The sequence below is a fragment of the Canis lupus genome, chromosome 2, assembly GCF_003254725.2.
Source record: "Canis lupus dingo isolate Sandy chromosome 2, ASM325472v2, whole genome shotgun sequence".
In the NCBI taxonomy this organism is placed as follows: Eukaryota; Metazoa; Chordata; class Mammalia; order Carnivora; family Canidae; genus Canis; species Canis lupus.
In genome coordinates this window covers 63,568,467-63,575,121 of record NC_064244.1, presented here as the reverse complement: position 1 = coordinate 63,575,121, position 6,655 = coordinate 63,568,467, and the positions used below count along the sequence as shown (strand labels likewise).

The 6,655-nt window shown below is 55.7% G+C and overlaps 1 long non-coding RNA gene across 1 annotated transcript; it reads left to right on the top strand.

Moving 5' to 3' along the window:
- Positions 1-338: 338 nt before the first annotated feature.
- LOC118353939 (uncharacterized) lies at positions 339-5,215 on the top strand. The gene is made up of 3 exons (XR_004813664.2): positions 339-1,532; positions 4,075-4,184; positions 4,475-5,215. It is a non-coding gene; the product is annotated as an uncharacterized LOC118353939 (long non-coding RNA).
- Positions 5,216-6,655: the final 1,440 nt, after the last annotated feature.

The following is a 6,655-nucleotide window of genomic DNA, read 5'->3' as shown; positions in this document are numbered from 1 at the left end:
CGGACGGGGGTCAGGCCCGGGCCCACTTTCCGGATGGCAAGATTGAGGCCTGCCGGAGGGACGCGGCCCCGTGGTTCCCGCGCCTGCCCCGCGCCGGCCGGGTCCGAGCGAGGCCGGCAGGCTCACCGGAGGGGCCGGGCGGTTGGGTTTCCCAGACTTGGACAAGGCCCGGGCCCGGGGGCCAGTAGAGTGTGTTTAAAGTAACAATAACTCATGGGGAGAAGGCTGAGTGAGGGCAGACCGGGGGCTGGGGGGGCCAATACAGCCCCTGCGGGGTGAGCGGGCCCCTCCGCCTGTTAAGGGTGCGGGGGATGGGGGGAGGGCAAGGCGCTGGCCCCTGGCTTGGATCCCACTGGGGGAAACCTGAAACCTAAGGCCCACCGTGAGTGGAGGAAATGGGTAGAGGTGTGACTGACCCTGGCTGGGGGAGGGGTGCTGGAGCCTTCCTCAGTGCCCTTTGAAGGTGTTTTCGCTTCTGGTTTCTATCTTGGGTCCCCTCCGAGTCCCAGAGTCAAGCTGGAAGCAGAGTTTAGCGCAGCCTTTCAGAAGAGGAGCACAGTGGGCCTGGGTGGGGGCGCCGTGCCCAGAACGGCCACATCTGGACCTGCCTCAGGTGTCCTGGCACCCCGCAGACCTGGTCCAGAGTGATGCTCACTCACAACGGGGGTGTGATGAATGACCAGCAGGACTGTGGTGGTCCCCGGCCACCAGGCAGAGGGGACTCTGTTATTCAGTCACTGCGTTGCCACATGGGCAGCTGCCCTCCTGGTAGAGGGGAGCTTGTCTGGTGTGGACCTGGAAGTGCAGGGGGCAGACCTCGAGGGTAGCCAGCGGGTCCCAGCGGAGTGGCTAGCTGTGCGGGGGGAGCAGAGGTGGGCAGCTGCCTCCCCCAAGGCTGAGTGTTCTCGATCTTCACATGTGGGGTCTCTTCCCTCAGCCCTTGAATGCTCTTAAAAAAGGGTGGTTGCATTTGGGCCTTTTATGGAGGAGGGCAGGGAGAGGTGGGATCCTTGGTTTTCCAGGCCCGACGGCTTATAGAGCCGCAGCATGTCCCTTGTATTGTCTGATCCTGTGAGTTAGGGCTGGAATGGCCGGCCCCATCCACAGGTGGGAAAGCTGAGGGCATCAAAGGTCTTGAACAAGTTAAGCCTGGAGCTGGAACGAGGGCCTGGCCTCCTGGTCTTCTCGTCTTATTGTGTCGTGGTTCTGGGCAGGTCTGATCAAGTGCACATCAGGAACCAGACCTCACCCCAACAGGCTCAAGTGTCTCAAGTGGGCTCCTTAAATCCACACGCCCCCGCACCCCCAGGGCACAACACATCACCTGCTCACCTCTCTCCCTTCCTCCTGCTTCTGCCTTTTAACCCGAGGATGCTCTGGGACTTTGCTGCTGACCTCCACCTCTTGGCCCCCTTTCCTCTGTACCTGGGCACACAGGCACTGCTGATAGGGGGTTAGAGCTTATGTTGACTCCACGGCCGACTGCAGCCTTGAGTGTCCTCCTGGGCCCACTCGTCCTCGGGGGAGACAAGGTGGGTGCATGTTGACCCCGAACACCTCTGTAGGGAGAGCCTCACACGGTGGGCAGGCCAGTTTGTGTCCTGTTGGACACTGGAGAAGGACAGACAAGGAGAGGTCTTCACTGGGACATCTTTGGGGAGGCGGGGTCTGATGATGGATCATTTTCTTATTTATTCATGCTTCCTGTATTTTCAAAATTGTCTAAAAAGAAGAAAAGCAAAACTTTATTCCTTTTTCATCTGCCCTGGAACGCTTTTCAAGAAGAGTTCTGCAGCCTCTGAAGCTTGGACCAGGGTTTGTGGATCTGGTCTGGGGACAGATGTAAATTTCCGAATTTAATAGGGTGTCCAATGGGAAGGTCCCAGGATTTTGAGATGTTTCAGCATGGATTAGCCTGAAAACCAACAGAACAGCCTGGAACTCAGGCAGAAAACAAAATCCTAATCGCTCTAGGATTGCAGACCTTCCTAGGAGTTGGCAGCGTGTGTCTCTTACTGCCCATCTGAGGAGAGCTGTGGCTCATGACCAGCTGCTGGAGGGTCATCTGGTGGGGGCCGGCTGGCTGGCAGACGGATGGGAATGGAGGGTGGGGGATGATGGCAGCCTCCAGGCCCTGGGCCACACCTAGTCGGGAACCAAAGCGAGTGGTGTCCTGTGCTGATGCCTGGCCTGCGCTGGCATTGGGGATGGGGGCTCCGGACCCAGAGAGCAGTGGATGACTCTGCATCCCTGAGGGTCCTCACTGAGGAAGCGGAGTGTGGGAGCTGCCCCCAGGCTCCTTCCCCTCTCTGAGTACCGCAGGCTGTGCGACCCCTCGCGTCCTGTGTCCTCTGCTCCCTGCACTGAGAACTCCATTCCTACCTCCCAGCCCTTGGGCTTGCTGTTCCTTCTTCCTGTAAACCCTTCCCTCCCATGCAGCCCCATCATGTGTCTTAGAAAGCGCTCAGTCCCCTCTTGGACAGTGGAGCTCAGGGGTCTCATTTAGTGCTGGTGGGCTGGGGGTCAGGGACCCGGCCTGGGGGCCCTTTTGACCTCAGGCTTTGTTTTTGGGAGGCATTTGCCTTCCTCTGCCTTTGGGACATGGAACATTTGAGCCTGAATGGTCCCTTTAAGAGGGGGAAACAGGGAGGCAGGAGCCAGGGTCCCCTCCCATCAGCAGCCTTCCACTGCCCTGTCTTCCACCTTATTATAGAGGGGGCTAAATGGAGCCCTGCAGGGTGGGGTGGTGGGCATCAGGCCAGGGCCATTGCCAGGTGTATGGAGCTGGCAGGAGGAGGCCACTCCTTCCGTTAATGACCACCTGCTGAGTGAGGTGGCTGGGAGCAGTCGGGCTGTTTGCAGAGGGAGCCACTGTTTCCAGCCATTAACAACAAAGGCTATTATTTGCAAGCTCTTACGCCTGGTAGACAAGAAGGCAGCCTCTGGAGGGGACCTCTTGAGCTTGTCTCTGCTCCACATTTCCTGGCTGTGTGACTTCGAGCAACTGCTTCACCCTCTCTGAGCTTGTTTCTCATCTGTGAAATGGAGACAGTAAGAATACTTATCTTCAAAGGCCAAGGAGAGGTTCCAGGTTAAAGTTGACCAAGGGGACGGGACAACCAAACTCAGAATGTGAACCCAGGCTGGAAAAAAAAAATTGTGTGAAGGATGCTATTGGGACAGTTGACCAAACTGAATATGAACTGTAGATAAAAGCATTGTATCCGTGTTAACTGACCTGATAGCTAGTTATATGGGTCCTTCTTTTTTTTTTTTTTAAGATTTTTTTTATTTATTCGTGAGAGACACACAGAGAGAGGCAGAGACACAGGCAGAGAGAGAAGCAGGCTCTTTGCAGGGAGCCTGATGTGGGACTTGATCCCAGAACCCTGGGATCACACCCTGAGCCGAAGGCAGATGCTCAACTGCTGAGCCACCCAGGTGTCCTGGGTCCTTGTTCTTAAGAAACACGCGCTGAAGTATTTAGGGGTAGAGGGGCACAGGGTAAGCAATCCACTTTCACATGTTGAAGAGAGACGTATATTGACAGATCATAAAGTGAGGCAAAACAGCACAAATAGGCAAAATATGAAGTTAAAAAAATGCCTAACGGTCAGAATGAAATGACGCTAATTGGGCAGCCCCGGTGGCGCAGCGGTTTAGCGCCGCCTGCAGCCCGGGGTGTGATCCTGGAGACCCGGGATCGAGTCCCACATCAGGCTCCCTGCATGGAGCCTGCTTCTCCCTCTGCCTGTGTCTCTGCCTCTCTCTTCGCTCTCTCTGAATGAATAAATAAATAAGTCTTTAAAAAAAAAAAAAAGAAATGACACTAATTCACATTACTCAGAATGGTACCTGCGCTCAGCGCACATTCGCTGCTCACCATGGCTGCTTATTCTCATTAGTATGGGCAAAGTGTAGCTTATCGTCACAGTAACCTGTGTTATTTTTCCACTTTATAGATGATACACTTGAAGTCCAGAGAGGTTAAGTGGTTTGCTCTGGGTCACACAGCAGTAAGTCCAGAGCACCGATAGGAGAGCTGCTTACAATTTATTTTGGATTCATTGCCAGAATATGAAGCTGTGACATTCTGCACACAAACCCAGATTTCTGGTTTCCTTTGCTGACTCAGGAGGCCTGTAACCCTGCCTACGTTCCTGCTAGGCCCACCGGCCTCACTGGTTAGTGTCCCAAACCCCTGGCCTCTGGGGCTCTGAGTGTGCTGTCCTGGGGAAGTGCTGTTACACACATGATCCCGGGGTGCCAGGCCCCAAGGCTGGGTTCCTCCCCGCCCGCATGATGTCCCCTTCAGTCTCCTCCCAGCCCACTTCTCCATCCAGAGGGTGCTACAATGAGCCTATATTCAACTACTGGGTGCGGGGGGTGGGGGTGGGGGGACAGCCTGGGCCGTAGGGGAGGAGGAATGGGAGCCTGAGGCTCTGTGGCTCCAGCCTGCTATGTGCCCCATCAGCTCCCAGGCCTCCCTCGATGCTGCCTGCAGCCCTCGGCAGGGCGCCTGGCTCTTCCAAAAGGATGCAGGATGCTTGACTGGTACCTCTGCCCCCAGAGCCCCGTGACTGGAGGGTCTCCAGGCTGCGGTCTTCAACTTGCTTTGTGTGTGCAGATAGGAAGACTTGTCCCCTCGGAGCATCTGGTTCTTCCTCTGCAGAAGAACCAGGGGTTATATCATCTTCCTGGGGAGCAGTCAGAAGGATTCAAGGGACTGGCAGGTCAGCCTGGAGCCAGGTGGACTCCTGCATGTGTGGCCGTGAGGACTGTTCCTCCCAGCGCCTGGCCTCTGACACGCAGGCTCAGGAGTGCCCGAGAGGCAGAGCGATGGGCGAAGGCCGGAGATGGGCCTGGCTGTCCACGGGGTGGGTGGGAGAGGCCCAGGCTGGGCAGGCATTGTCTACCTGACTCTGCAGGTGTGTCTTACAGTCCTCAGCTCACAGGGGAGGGAGCCGGCTCCACGGGGATGGCGGGCCTCCCCAGCAGATGGGGAAACCGAGGCTCAGAGTGGCGTTGTGACCGCCAGAGGCCCCACAGCCGTGCTGCTTCTGCCTCCGCCAAGGCTCTCACTGACGTTCCCAGGAGGAGGACACAGTCAGCCCACATCTTCCTTTTAAGCGGCTTGAATTTTTTATGTTAATTACAGAGAGAATTCACATTTATTATTGAAAAATCAGAAAACTCAAGCAATAAAGTGAGGACAAAAGCCAGAATCTGTATTCTTCAAGCAATCATTAACATACGGGTGTGTATCCTTCGGGAGGACTCTTTTTTTCTTCCCCAAACAAAGGACAAGAAAACAAATTGCACAGGACACATTTCTTTACTGTCCTCTAAGGACAGTTCCATCTGTCCGGGGTGCCCACCTCGCTTGGTGAGCGCAGTCGTTGGGGTTCTCAGACACAGCAGGCTGGCCCAGCCTTCCGTCCCGTCCGAGCAGCTCTGGCTCATTTTCTCAGTCCCCTATTGCTGGACTTGTAGGTTGGTGCGATATTTTTGTGGTTAGAGCATTACTCCGAAGAGCGGGCAGTGAAGGGTTTGTACTTGTTGGGGACTCCTTGTGTGGGGTGAATGAGTAGGGGTGCACACCCCCGCGTTGCAGACACAGGTTTGCGCAGGCAGTGTCTGGGGCGTGGAGGGCGCTCCGCTCCTGGGAAGCTGCTTTGTGGTCAGAGGATGAGACAGGGAGGGGCTCTCATGAGAAATTTGCAGGGAGAGGGGTTCATCCTGGCACCCTGGGTGATACTGGCAGCCTTTCTGCTCCTGTGGGGGCGGTGGGTGGAGGCCGAGGCCAAGGAGGAGGTGTGCCTCTGCCCCGGGGCTGCGGGGTGACTGCGGAGCCTGGGACCCTGCGGCCTCCTGCACCAGGGCCTGGGGTTCAGTTTGGGAGCTCATCCTGTGTGGTCTGGGGGGTTGGGTCAGGAGTGGGATTGAGTCTGGCTTTGTCCTTAGGTTCTGGTCCTGAGGCCCCAGGTGAGTAGCCTTCCCTCCCAGCACGGCCCATTTCCCATCTGTGGGAAGAGGCTTACCAGCCCTGCTTCATTGCCGACACTCTGAACAGGACAAGGTGCCAGACTTCCTCCAGGGCCCATGTCTCAGCTTCCCTAGGGAAGGATTACCCGATACCAGGGAAGACAGAAGAGCGTGACCGCCCCCACATACCCATCCCTTAGCTGCCACCTTCCCACTCTTGGCCAGTCCTCCCTCCTTCCTCCCCTCCAGACCTATTGCTTCATCTGGACAAGTTGTAGCATTTATTACTGCAAGATAAGGACTCCCCCCCCCACCCCTGGATTATTACCACACCTGAAACCTAGTAGTATTCTCTATGATTGTAGCTGGCCATTCAGGGTTCAAATGTCCAATCCTTCCATACACGTCAAATATAGATCTATTTTGGTTTTTGAAAATGTGGGTCTCAGTAAGGTCTCTATAATGAGATCGCATGACATCATTCTCAAGTCTTCCGTCTTTCCTCTGTAGGACTGATGGTCATTACTTCCCTCCTTCCCTGGAGCCATGAGTTGTTTTTGTTTTGTTTTGCTCTACGGGAGGGGTTTGAAGCCAGATCCCTTTTCCTAATACTGGAGCCTCCTATCATGTGTAACACATCCCTTACCCCTGTGAACCTCCTGTAAATCAG